General features: G+C 52.9%; 1 protein-coding gene across 1 annotated transcript in view; it reads right to left on the reverse strand.

The window, feature by feature from the left end:
- LOC121499956 (c-Maf inducing protein) overlaps window positions 1-13,233 on the reverse strand; it is a 229,222-nt gene that overhangs the window by 215,356 nt on the left and 633 nt on the right. The gene's annotated exons all lie outside the window — the stretch shown is intronic.

Genomic DNA, 13,233 nt, shown 5'->3' on the forward strand with positions numbered 1-13,233 from the left:
CATTTAATACTCCACATTCAAATGTTGGCACAGCAGGGCTCTGAGGAAGAAGCCCCTCCCCTGGCACCACTGACAGTGTAAATAGAGCCACAACGACACAACGAGCTACCACCAAAAAAAAAAAAAAAGGGAGGGGGGTTTTGGGACTCTGTCATCGCAGATCTAAGGAGGTGGAGGAGACAAAAAGCCTGTTAGGGTGGGGGGTGGGGTGGGAGGAGTTGGGGATGGGACATACACAGAGGTGTGCCTCCTGGAAGGGCCATGAGTGGTCTACCACGGGCACACTCGGGCCGGACACCACTCTGTCGGCCCTGTGCAAGTGTCAGGGGCAATATCGTTGAGAAAACAAAAGTGACTTTCAATTCTGTTTTTAAATCATATTTTCCAAGATCAAAATCTCATTTTCCAAGCACTGCTGCTGAAAGCTAAGGTGAAAACCACCAATAATACCTCAATCCTCCCAGCTGTGGGTTTCTATCTTACTCAAGTCAGGGACACACATGGTGGCTGGTGTTGGGGACAGGGCTGAGGTCCATTCCACGTTCTGATGCCTGAGGTCACAGGACAGGGTCAGGGGTAAACCCTGAGGTTTTCCTGGACAGCTCCAAGGTCACCAGTCAGCGCCAGGGTTTCTAAGAAAACTTTAGATGCTTTTAGTCCCTTCCCAATCTATGATGCTGGGGGCTTTTGATGCACTACAGAGCAATTGCATTCAGCCAAAGGACTGCATGACATCAGGTGTCACTGGATTAAAAGGATGCTGCCTTCGGGAAGCTGACAGTTGAGCAGGGAGCAGGAACACATGCAGGGGAAGCAGCAGCCATGATAAAACGGGTGGGGCCGATGGAACAGGCATCCACTGAGCACTGACTATGCCGGCACTCTTCTAAACTCTTCTAAGCTCCCCATCTACGATCTTCTTTACCCTTAGGGACAGCTTGGGAGGTGGCTACTATTATCTCCCTCTTATAGATGTGGAAACAGAACTGGACCATGCCCTTGGCCACAGGCCCTAATATCAAGCGTCTGAATCCAACAACAGTGGCCAGCACTTGGAACCACATTACCTGATGACAGTGAGGGCCCTGATGGGGACCGACCTGGGGAGGCAGGGTCTTTAGCGTCTCCATCTCCACCATGGGTTCCGTAGTGGGGGCAGGGTGTGTGCTGCTCCCCAATCCTCAACATAGATTCCTTCAAGCAAGGCTGCCCTGAACGTGGACGAGGGCATGCCAGGGCTGGATAAGGGCTGAGATCCAGCCAGGGCTTGGCTCTCCTGGCCCAAAGGGGGCCCTGCTTACCACCAGGGCATTAGAAGAGAGCAACACCTAACCTAAGCCCTAACCTAAGCCCCTCACTCCTGCAGTGCACCTGCTGGCAGGACCCACACATACACCTCCTGGTGTAGGAGCAACTTTTTGTATCTTTTCTGGTGGTGTGGTTCAACTAGCTCCAAAAGGCAGACAGACCCAATGCATGGCCTTGGGTGGGGCTTCAGTCAAGCAGATGAAGGCCTTCTTAGAAGAGCGCTGTAACCAGGTAGCCTCCCCACCAGCCCTCTCTCTCTCCTCGCCACATTCCCGCCCCCCCCCCCCCAAAAAAAAACGCTTTACTTCTGACAGGCTGCTTCATTTTCCTCACACCAAAACTTTCTAATGCTAATTTTTCTTTCTTTATTTTATTGGCATGATGCAATTCTCCTTTCAACAACCCAGATCTCTGAAGTCCTGAGTCATCAAGGCAGGCACAGCAGGGGGGCCGATCTAGGGATCAAAGGGGTGGGAAGCCTGCTAATGCTCTGGCCAGCGGGATTTCCTTCCAGGGTCCCTGCTGGAGAGCCCTGCCACTTGGCCCCATGCCAGGCCAGACACAGGCATCTGGGCTCCTGCAGTCCCCACAAAGTTCTCCTTACTCCCTCTGTGCTGGGTTCTGGTGGATCCAGGTGACCAGCTCCCAGCTCTGCCACAGGCCAGTGCACAGCCAGGGCTTACTCTGTCAAACAGAGCCCCTCAGAGTGGGTAGGATATTAAATGAGCTAACTGGGGTTTCAACCAGGACTGGTGCCCCCAGGGGACACGGGGCAATGTCTATGGGCATTTTTGGCCATTACAACTATGAGGAGCATCTAGTGGTTTGAGGCCTGAGATGCTCTACATCCTGAAATGCCCAGGATGGCCCCTGCCACAAAGAATGATCTGGGCCCTGATATCAACAGGCACAAAGTTGAAAAACTTGGAGATAATGGTCCTAATGGCTTAGTGTTTACGAACAAGACCTAATCCCTGCTTGCTGTGCAAAGGATCTCATGGGTGCCTTACATACTCATCTAGGAAAAGCACAGAGGCCAACCCCCCCCCCCCTCAAATGTTCATATGCATGACTTCTGGGAGGCTGGGATCATAGGGAGAAATTTTGCTTCTTTGTTCTATAAGATCATCATCCCTGAGTGATTGTTTTCATTTTACAAGTGCAAACATGAACAGCCAGTAGAGAAGGCTGATAGGCAAAGAGGCAAGGGGCATCAGGCTGGGAAAGGGAGCCCTCACTGGGGGGTCAGGGAAGACTCCAGGGGCTGCTGGCCTCCACCAAGGCAGAGAGAAGAGGTGCTATGCCAGAGCTCCGAGGTAGTGGAGCCGGATGGCAGGCAGGGCAGGGCAGGACGTGCACTCCCAGTGGACCCTGGACTTCACGCTCACCGTAGTCAGGTCATCACAGCCAGCTCTGATGGACACCTCCTCAAGGCCAGGCCATCTCAGGCTGGGAAAGTAAGACTCCCCAGGGCTCAGTCCACCATCCTGAGATTGACATGGGGCAAGTGAGAATGTCCACCTGGGCTCTCCCACAGACAGGCCTGCACCCCCCAGGGCGAAGAAACACTGTGCTGTCCCCAAACACACACCTCTACTCCACCACTGCAAGGCCCTCCTCTCAGTGTGGAACACCAGCCTGGCCACTCTGGGTCTTTCTCACCGTCTGCTCTTCAGCCCTGCTCCCAGGATACCCACAGTTACTTACACTCTGGAGCCAGACAGCCTGGGTTCAAATCCTGGCTCCAACCAATACTAGCTGTGTAACTAGTGATATCATCTCCCTGGGCCTCAGTATGCTCATCTGTAAAATGGGGGAAATAGGAGCAACACCTCACAGGGGCATCGTGATGATTAAACAAGCTCACCCTGCCCAGCCAGGAGACATGGCAGCACGTGGGGAAGGTCTTCAGCTCTGGATGTAGGTTGTCTGGGTTCCAGATGTATAGCCTGAGACTCTCAGAGCTTCGGTTTCCATGTATAAACAGGAACCCCGGAGGCTGATGTGAGCATAAATGCACAAATACATCCAAGGGACTCTGCATGTGGGACTCTGCATCCATCGGATACCACAGACTGACCCTGCTTGGGTCCCCAAGCTTAGCAGCCACCAGAACACAAGGACAGTTTAAGTGCTTTCAGCTTCCCCACTCCCAAAGCAAGCCTCGGTCACAGGGCCATGACACATGAATCAACCAGAGCGAGAGATGGATGTCAGCCAAGTCACTGTTCCCCTTTCCAAAGGGGCAGCCCTGCCCCACCACCTCATAGCCCGCCAGCCCTAGACCCCACTGCAGATCCAAAGCAAACCGCCATTCCTGCCCTGGGCCTCAGCCTGACAGTGCTACCTTCCTAAGAACCCCAGAACCAGGCTGGGGCTGGAGGGAAGGTTCCAGAGGGGTAGCCTTGGGAGCTAAAGCTGACAGGGGAGGTTTCAGGTCCAGGGCTTAGAAAGTATCAAAGGCCTCTGATGGAAGCCCATCAGGAGCTCCCAGCTGGCCAGCTGAGCCTGGCAGCCTCACGGGTAAGGCAGCAGGCCAGGAACCCTTGGGCCTGTGTCCACCCCTGAGGCTGGCTGTGCACACCATGTGCCACATAGGTCCGCTGCACACACCATCTCGTCTGCCTCGGCAGTCCTGGAGGGGAGAGCAGTGTAAGTGTGATATGCCTGTCACGCAGAGGGCCAGAGACACACAGGGTCACAGGGGTGGAGGGTGGAAGTCTAAGCACAGCTCTTCCCTCTCCCCTTCCAATAAAGAAGAACCAACCATGAGCAAAGTCATTCCCTTACTCCTTCACTCGCTCATCTGCTCATCTAGCCAAAGAATATCTGCTGAGAAGCCAGGCCTCAATGTCCCCATCTGTAAACTGGACAGAGAAACAGTATGTCATTGGGCTGCACAGGGATCACCCATGTCACCACCTGGCACAGCACCTGGCAAAAGGAACACTCACAAGTTCTTGCCACCATGGTCACTATTGTGACAGACACCTGGCCCGGATGACTCAGATCCCTGCACTCATGAAGCTTCCACTGGGGGCGATCCCAGACTCCCAGCTGGCAGCCAGTGTCCTGTCTCTCTGCAATGTGACCAGGGCCCTCTTGGCCTGACCATGCCCTGGTGAATCCAGCACCAACCTTGCCCTGACCTGAGGCTCCCACTCTGGGAAGTGATCCCGTCTCCACTTCAGACTCCTACTCTCCTGTGGTGCACGCTGCTCAGGGAGAATGGCACAGGCCACCCAGAATGTGCCCCAGGGGGTCTGGCCTCACCCTCCTTGCTTACTTCTCCCCTTGTGGGTTCCCAGCCTTGGCCCCCACCCCCATCTCTGCCCGTCTCAATCCTGGGTCTGTCTAGAAGTGTCTCTCCTGCAAAGTCCTTCCTGAAAACACCTGCCCTTTTGGCGGCACTTCCTCCTCCCTCCAAATAGCGAGACAAGACACAGACCTCTCTGACTTCTAGTGCATCAAAGTTTGTAGTGTACCCCAGTGTAATTGAGCCTTGGGGACCGAAGACGAGATCTGACTCTGCAAGTGCCGTCCCTGGGAGCACTCACTTTGTAAGCACAGTACCAGGGAGCACTCACTGGCAAACGCAGTACCCGGGAGACTCCCTCTGCACACACAGTGTCTGGTACTCGACTCACAAACTTAGTGCCTGGTGCTTACTCTACAAATACTTGGCATTCACTTCCCAACACCAGTTCCCTGAACTCACTTGACAAATTCACAAAGGAATGTCTGCCAAACACCAGCAAACACTAAACTGATAAGCCCACTGATTCTTAACTAAGATGTTTCTGCAAGAGTCTGAAATAATTTTATATATATATCCGCTGGATGTGCGTAGATTCACGGACATGCACACCCACGCTGGGGCACACACCTGCCTATGCTTCTCCGCTCAACTCTTTGCACACAGTAGGCAGTCAATAAATGTTACTGTAACCATGACTGCACTGCTCCATTCTTTGCAATACATTTGCTTAGCCTATTTTATTCTCGACCAGAGAGAAGACTGCAAACTTCCTGACCCACCACTAAGCTCAAACCAGGAACAAGAAGAGCTCATGGCATTTGCATTTCCCTTCCAGAGAAGCAACTCTGCAGCCAGTACCTTGAAGACCTCCAGACCTCTGCGGCATCCCAGCAATTCTGGGGGGAGTCCTCATCATTCCACGGCCTCCTTTCTCCAGAACCCAGCTTCTCTGAGCTCAACGGCTGTCACATGACAGAGGTGTGAGCTGCAGAGTGGCCAAACCTACCAACAGCTCAGCCTGGGACTCTCACCCTCTCCCCATCACCCATTCCGTGAGGCCCCCGAGAGCAGCCAGTGACACCACAAGAAGTAGCCAGGTGCCCAGTAGGCCAGAATCCCCCACCAGACTGATGAGAACAAGAAATAAGCCATGCTGTGTGAAGCCACCCAGATTTGGGGGCTGGTTGTTACAGCAGAGAGTGAACCTACCCCGACTGTTGCCCAGCCCCATTCACACGGATGGCTCCACTGGCCCTTGGAGCCTCACGCTAGCATGTGCCACTGATCACATCCACCTGGCTCAGACAGTGAGCCAAAGAGGGGCCAGGCAGGCTGGGCCTGAGTTTCTCCAGATTGTACCTCCCGTCTGCAGCTTTTCCAGGCCTTTTAGAGCTTGGGACTGACTCAAGACACCTGGAAAAAAACCAAAAGTTCCAGTGTTATCTTCCCTCTCCTGATGACCCCACCTGAGCTAGACCCAACCAGCCCAGGGACTGGAGAATCCAGCTCTTCTGCTTCCCTCCAAAGGGAGTTTACTCAGCCTAATCTGCTTATATGCTTTCTTGATATCATTTCTGATAGCAGCTTGAAAACAGCAGGAAAGCAAAGAAAAAGGAAGACTGAAGGCACAGGAAGGTTCTAGAAGGCACTGGAAGGTGCTGGGAGGCAGGAGTCCTGGGTGTGAATACCGGTCTTGCTGCTGAGTCATTTGTAAGGGTCTCTGGGCAACATACTTCCCTTCACCACTTCCCCCGATCCCCACCAAAATGCCAGAGGCAAATTCAATAATTCACATGCTCTAGGTCCTCCGACCTTTGTAACTCAAAATGGACAAAGGCAGCTGGTTTTTTTTTTGTTTTTTTTTGGTTTTTTTTTTTTTTTTTTAGGCAGCTGGTTTTTAAGTTTTGTTTTATAATTTAAGAGTCTCTGACAGCACTGCTCCAAAGCTATTCACTTTTGAGAGGGAGCTGGGCTAACTAAAACACACACACACACACACACACACACACCCCAGAAGCACTAAAATGAAAGCTCCATGGGGTGGGGAGCTCCCTGTATGCCTAACACCTAACACTAGATTCTGGGTGTTCATAAATATTTTGAATAGATGATAACAGCTCCTAGAAAACAGAGGTAATAACAATTGCACAGCATTTACTAAATGCCACTTTACTAGGTGATTTCTAAGTATGATCCAGCCTCAGGGCCTTTGCACTTGCCACTCTCTCTGCCTGGGATGCTCTCACCCAATTCCCTGACTGCCATGTGCAAAGCAGCAAGGATGCCAGTCCCCAGGCTCTGAACACCCAATCTACCTGCCTGCTTTGTTTCCCCTAGGACCCCTGTTACCAACAGACAAATTTTGTATCTCCTTGTTTAGTAGTTTATTATCTTCATCCATCCCACCAACAGGCAGTTCTAGAGAGCAGGGTCTTTTTTTCTTCAAAGTGCCTAGAGCACTTTGTCTGTTGAATACATGTGTGAATAAACTATCATGCCTTACCTCACTTAACCTCACAGGCATCAAGGCTAAAAAGAAATCCCCACAATCTGAATTTTTTAGGTAAATACAGACTGTTAGGCAGGTCACCTCCCAGCTAGGAAGCTGCAGGGTAGGGACTCCAGCTCATCTGTCTGACCACTCCACTGGGTCTGGCAGCTCCCCTGCAGCTACCGCCCTGCACAGCCCAACACTGACACACCTGCACGTGGCAGGTATAACTGGCCACTGAACACAGGCACCAATGTCTGCACCAAAAATGTTTCCTCGGAGATCTCCTTTGCCTCAGTACACAGGGACACCACACACACACACACACACACACACACACACAGGCCTCATCACCCTTTGGTTATGGCTCTGCTGATGTCAGCAAAGCTTCCTTTCAAATGGTGCACCGCCTCCCTCGGCGCCCCGTTGAACTCACTGGGTGCTTTGTCACCAGGGCCAGGAGTGGGGAAGAGACATTCTCACTTCCTCCCTTTCTCTACCACGGGGCGGGCAGCCTGGCTCCCATCCTGGGGAAGCAGGAAGTCTAGGGATAGACACGATGCTCTCAGGTGGAGCAGGAAACAGCCAGCCTGGGCTGCACAGACTCTTGCCCTCGAGCCACAGGTCAGCGTGACTGCTCAGAGCGCCCCCCTCACCTGTGGTCCGCTCCTGGGGCGTGGGGGCCAGGTCTCTACACGGTGGCTCCGTGGCTGGTGACTTGAAGCCAGATGGAAGTAGGGCTGTAGGCAGCAATGACCCCAGGCCACACTCCCTTTCCCCCTCTGAGGGAAAGTCAGCTCCTCCTTGCAAAGGTTTCTGGGACTAAATATTTGAACACCCACCAAAGAAGCAAAACACATCCAAAAAATCAAAACGGGAACAACTCCACTGAATAAAAATGGCAAGTGTCTTGTTTCAAACTGCAAAAAATTGGGTCTATCCTCAATGTCCAACAACAGAAGATGGTCTACCAGCATCATGTCGCACTTCAACAACAGAGCACTACACAACCGTGACAAATAGTCAGGCAGCTGTGCATGCACAGATCTGGAATCATCTCCAAAAGATGCTGTCCAGTGACCAATCACGGCCCACAGCGGTATGTAAACGCCCAGAATGATCAGCAAGGATACATAAGAAATGAGGAACAGGGTGAGCCTACAAAGAGGCGAACCAGGGGACTAGGGGGGCCTGAAAGCTCGTTTTTTCCTGATATGCCTTGTTGTACCATCTGCATTTATTTGATGCACACATTATTGTTGCAATTAAAAAAAGAGAGCTTTGTGGGGTGTTTTGTTAAAGAAACTAGACTGCGTTCCTGAGGAGCCTTCCTTAAATTGCTTTCAACAATCTCACTGCCTTCAAATACACCAGATCTGCTAAGTACCCCTAACTTTCCCAAGCACACTGCTCATCGAAGGAGACTTTTCTCTAGAGACTGCCCACTTTTAAATAGCAACAGTCCTTTCTACTTGTGCAGAATTTCAAGAAGCTCTCTTGGGGCAATTAAGAAAACGCAAATTGGAATATTGGCCCCTGCTCACATTCCTACCCTATGCTGGCTGTCCTACTAGGTATGACTCTGAATAATCTCCAAAGCTTACAGAAACCCCACAAATGAGGTAGGATTACACCATCCCCCAGATGGAAAGAAAGCAAGGCCCACCAAGGGAAAGCAATGTGCTAAATAAAAATCACACAGCCAGGAAATCACAACCTCAGAATTAAGACCCAGCTCCATGTGACAGCAAAGCCCAGGCTGGTTCTGCCTCTTGGTGGGGACGCCCTAAACCATATCACATTGCCTCACTTAATCTCATTTAATCCTTTAATCGAAGGCATAATTCAACCACCTCAAATGTCTATTCCACCAAAACACCACGAGGGTGCCATACACGTGGTCTAAGCTTGGCCGGCCTGGAGAAGAAGCCACCCTGGTTCCCCAAGGCTGGCCATAAGGAACCGTGAGACAGCTTGGGGTCTCAGGACAACACACTGCCAGGCTACCCTAATGCCCTCTCCCACTGCCAGGAGAGTCGGCGGGTGCAGGAGCAAGAAATGCCAAGCCAGAAACCACTTGTAGGCCAAGGAGCCCAAGCCAGTAGGACACGCCTGTCTCCATCGCCAGTTTGGCAGCAAAGCCCAGCCACATGCCATGAAACCGTCCACCTGGACTGGCACTATTTTGCTCATGGCCAGAGAGAGCACCTCCACATGTACTAGGCAAATGGCAGCATCAAAACTTACTCCCTCCTTAAAATGTGTTTATTTATTATAACCTGAGAAAGGCAGAACATGTTTGCTGTTTACGGAGAATTTAGATTTTTTTTCCTCCTCTGTCTCCGGCCCCCCCCCCTCCACCGTTCCAATCAGACATGTTACCCGGGAAACAAACTTGATAGACTCCAAAATCTTATGACAAATGGTACTGCAAGAAAAAAAAAATTTATTTCTGTTTACTCACTGCCACAGAAAACATCAAATAAACCAAAGGCGGGAAGGATGGACAGACAGGAGTGGGGCAGGTGACAAAGTGGAAAAAAACTGAACACGCGTGCGCATGCACACGCAGACATGTCCCCGGGGGACCTGTGACTACCCTGGAGGACACAGACTTTAATTCTCAGGCGGGAACCACACTGTGGGGATGGGCTCTCCACTCAGCACTGAACACCCAGCAGGTGCTTAGTTAACAAAATCCTCCAGGTTCAGAAGGTTGCTGTCCCCGAGAGAACACCCGACTATAGAGACCAACAAGGACTGAGGCGACTTCGCTTTTCCTCACCATGATAAAAAGCCCAGGAACCTTGCAGTCGGGGCTGCAGCATGGAGAAAATTTAAAAACAAGTCACTGAGGAATTAAGGCTTGAAAAGAAAGAAGGCCACTGTCACCTGAGCTCCAGTCCCCGACCTGTTTGGTCAAGGAATAAACGACTTTTCGGGCTGGACCCACCGTTCTGAGCTGCCATGTGCTGCGTGTAATAAAATAAGGTGAAAGAAAAGGTAGGCAGCTTATTTGTGCTTCTTCGGTGCAGAGAAACAAAGCACGCAGACAAAAGCCCTCTTCCAGCGGACAAACATGTCTAGCAGGTGATCAAATTCAACCCACACATGAGAACAGCAAAATGGATTCTGGTCTTGGGGACTCGGCTGCTTCTGCAGAACTCCTGGCCCTTGGCTACAACCCACACTACAGTCAGCAGCCACGAAAAGCCCAAGGAGGCTGGGGGAATGAGAAGTCTGGATGCAAAAGGGGAATGAGGCACCGCGTCTAGGCCGTGGTCTGGGCAGGCCTGCAGGTGTGGTCGTGTGTACCCCGGGGAGGAGGCCGACGCCTCCCCATCACCCCTCACGTGTCAGCCAGGTCACTGTAGCCTTTGTGTTTCCTTCTTTGTTTATGAGCACTGGGGATCCAAAGTCTCGAGCAGAGTGCATCAGGCCCAGCGCTGTCACAGGCCGCGTCAGGCACTCTGCTGGCTCTGCAAGGATTTAATCAGTAACTGGCCCGGGAGACTGGCACAGGGGCAAGCTCCAACCTGACCCCACAGAGGGCAAAGTTTACGGCCAGGCCAGGGGGCTACGAGGCCAACCCCCAAAGGCCCCAGATGGAGCCCATCCCCCCAGCGGGGAATCAACTGAGGTCCACCTGGGAGGGTGTACCCAGCTGGAGCAGCCTACCGGGGCGGGCTGGGAGCTCCCCATGTGCTTGCACCCTAGCCTGATGCAGCTGTGGTCCTGGAAGCCTTTATCTCTGACAACGATCCAGTTAATTGGATCAGTGTAGACAGACTCCAAAGATGGTTTGGGCAGGAGTGTATTTGGTTTGTTTATCGGTTTGAATCCAGATCAATCACTCTGAGCCTTGTTCCTGAAGCCCACACAATTAACTAGATAATTACCAGATGGTTCTGAGCTGGGCTGTGCAAGACGGGTTAATACATGGATGATGTACATTTCATGGAACGATAAGGCCTGATAAGGAACATACCGGATCTATCGGCAGCTTGAGGCTGGGCCAGGGGACTCTGCAAAGCCACTGGGCTGCCCAGGGCTTCTGTTGTAGTGAACTACACTCAAATTCACCTTTGTTTCATTTGGGCTAATATTTCTCAACAGTGTGCTTGGGCCACACTATAAAATGCAGACAGATTACATAATGCCCAGGCCTCAGGGAAGCCCTTCAGGGGCTGCTTTGCTTCCCCAGAGCCTGGACACCAACCAGGTGTCTCATGATGGGACAAGGGCCCTGGTGCAGTTCCAACCCCACCTCTGCCCTGGAGGCCACCGCCACAGCCGGGACTGCCCTCAGCAGCCCCCTCCACACTCACAGGGGCTGGCACAGAGAGCACCTGTGCCCCCGGTGGAGCCCACCATCGCAAAATCCAAGGACACCCCCTGCTCAGAGGGGTTGGTGGCCACAGGCAGAGGAAGGCAGATTTGCCAGCCCACTGGACACTTGCTCATAGCTCCTCCTCCACATTTCCAACACCAGAACAGGGTTCTGCTGAGACAAATCTGCTCCACGGATGGCCCTCAGTCCCCCGTCCTGAAAATCACAGCTCCTCTCCAGAGAGGCCCAAGCCATGAAGGTGCCACCCACCTCGGTGGGTGAAGGTGGTGCTGGGGCCTCTCGCTGCCTAAGAAACCAGTGGCCAGCCTCAGTCTTTGTTTTCTCTTCCTCTCTCTCTCCTATATACCTCTTGAGCAATCAGAGTAAGTTTGGGGGGGGGGGGGACTCCAAGGCTGGCTTCCCCCAGACCATGGCCAGCAGCAGCAACAGCAGCAGCGCACACTCCGGGCTTCTCCCATGGAGGGTCCCTGTGCCTCTCAACAACTTCCTCCCTCTCCCAGCTCCCCTTCATGTTGGGGGAAGAAGGGTGGTGGTGGCCAGAAAAGCAACAACGCACCCCCCTCCCCAAAGCAGGGGAAAATTCTGAAGCCAGATCTGGGGGCTCTTGATCCCAGGCAGGGAACTACTGAGGGCACTGCTTCCTCCCTGAAACACTGCGTGCTGGTGAATTCTCTAAGGTTCTCCCTCCATCAAACGAAAAGCCAAACGCCAAGGCCTGTGGCTCCGACGGGTTTAAGAACATGTATGAGCCTGAACCCGGGACAGACCGCTTCGCGGCAACTAGCGATCCTCCCTGAGGAAGAAGTCTTTGCAGATACTGCACCAACCTGCCCACAGGAAAGAAAAAAAAAAAAAAAATAGGTGTTCTGAGCACGTCGGACCCAAAATTCAGAATAAGAGTCCTCGTGTGCTTCAATGCTTTCGGGAGGGGGGAGTGGTTTCAATGAGTAGGGCTTCTTCTGCTAACTTTTCCCCCTCCCCATTCCTTGGAGTGTATGTCACGGCCTGTGACATACTGCCAAGGGAACATGGATCCAGGGGAAATGTCTACACACGCTACACGTTTGTGACATGCCATGTAAGCGACACCCTGTTTCCTGGCTGGGTTTTCTTGGCACAGGTGTGGGCAGGCATTGGATTCTGCTGCCACCACCACCACTGCCACCACCACCACCACCACCACCACCACCACCACCACCCCTCCAACAACTGTGCTTGGTAAACAGGATCAGGCCACTCCAGGGGGAGTGTGCATTCTGGGGAAGACCTGCCAGCCGCCCGGAGGACGGGATCCCCTCGGCAAGGCTCAGGCCCGAGCAGAGCTGGTGCTTTAAACTGTCCTTGTTGCAAAACACAAAGCATCCTGCTTCAGGCTCCTGCCCGCCACCCCCCATCCCCGGCGACCCCACCACCGCGGTCTTCCACCTTGCAGCCTGGATTTCAGAAACACAGCTTGACTCCTCTCCTGCTCATCCAGCGGACCCAGTCCCAGCCATGTATTCCAAACAATAACAATAACAAAATAAACCCGGCAGCAGAGCGCACGTATACACACACTCCACAGACAATGCGAGAGCCGGGCCCACAGGCCAGCTTCCACCCCAGAACTTGGCCGCCCTCGGCGCGGAGGGGGTCCGGGACCCCTGCCCCTCCCCCCCTCCCCCCCTCCCAGCCTCTCAACGTGCCCAAGAGATTTTTCACAGAAAGGGAAGCAGCCGGTCTTGCCTCCCAGCCTGGGCAGGAAAAAGGCAGTGGAGCCCAGGAAGGGACGGGCTTCTGGAAATTCTCTGGGTTTGGGGGTTCCGAGGTTGTTAGGTTTTCCTT

This window comes from Vulpes lagopus, chromosome 10 (genome assembly GCF_018345385.1).
Source record: "Vulpes lagopus strain Blue_001 chromosome 10, ASM1834538v1, whole genome shotgun sequence".
NCBI classification, from domain to species: Eukaryota; Metazoa; Chordata; class Mammalia; order Carnivora; family Canidae; genus Vulpes; species Vulpes lagopus.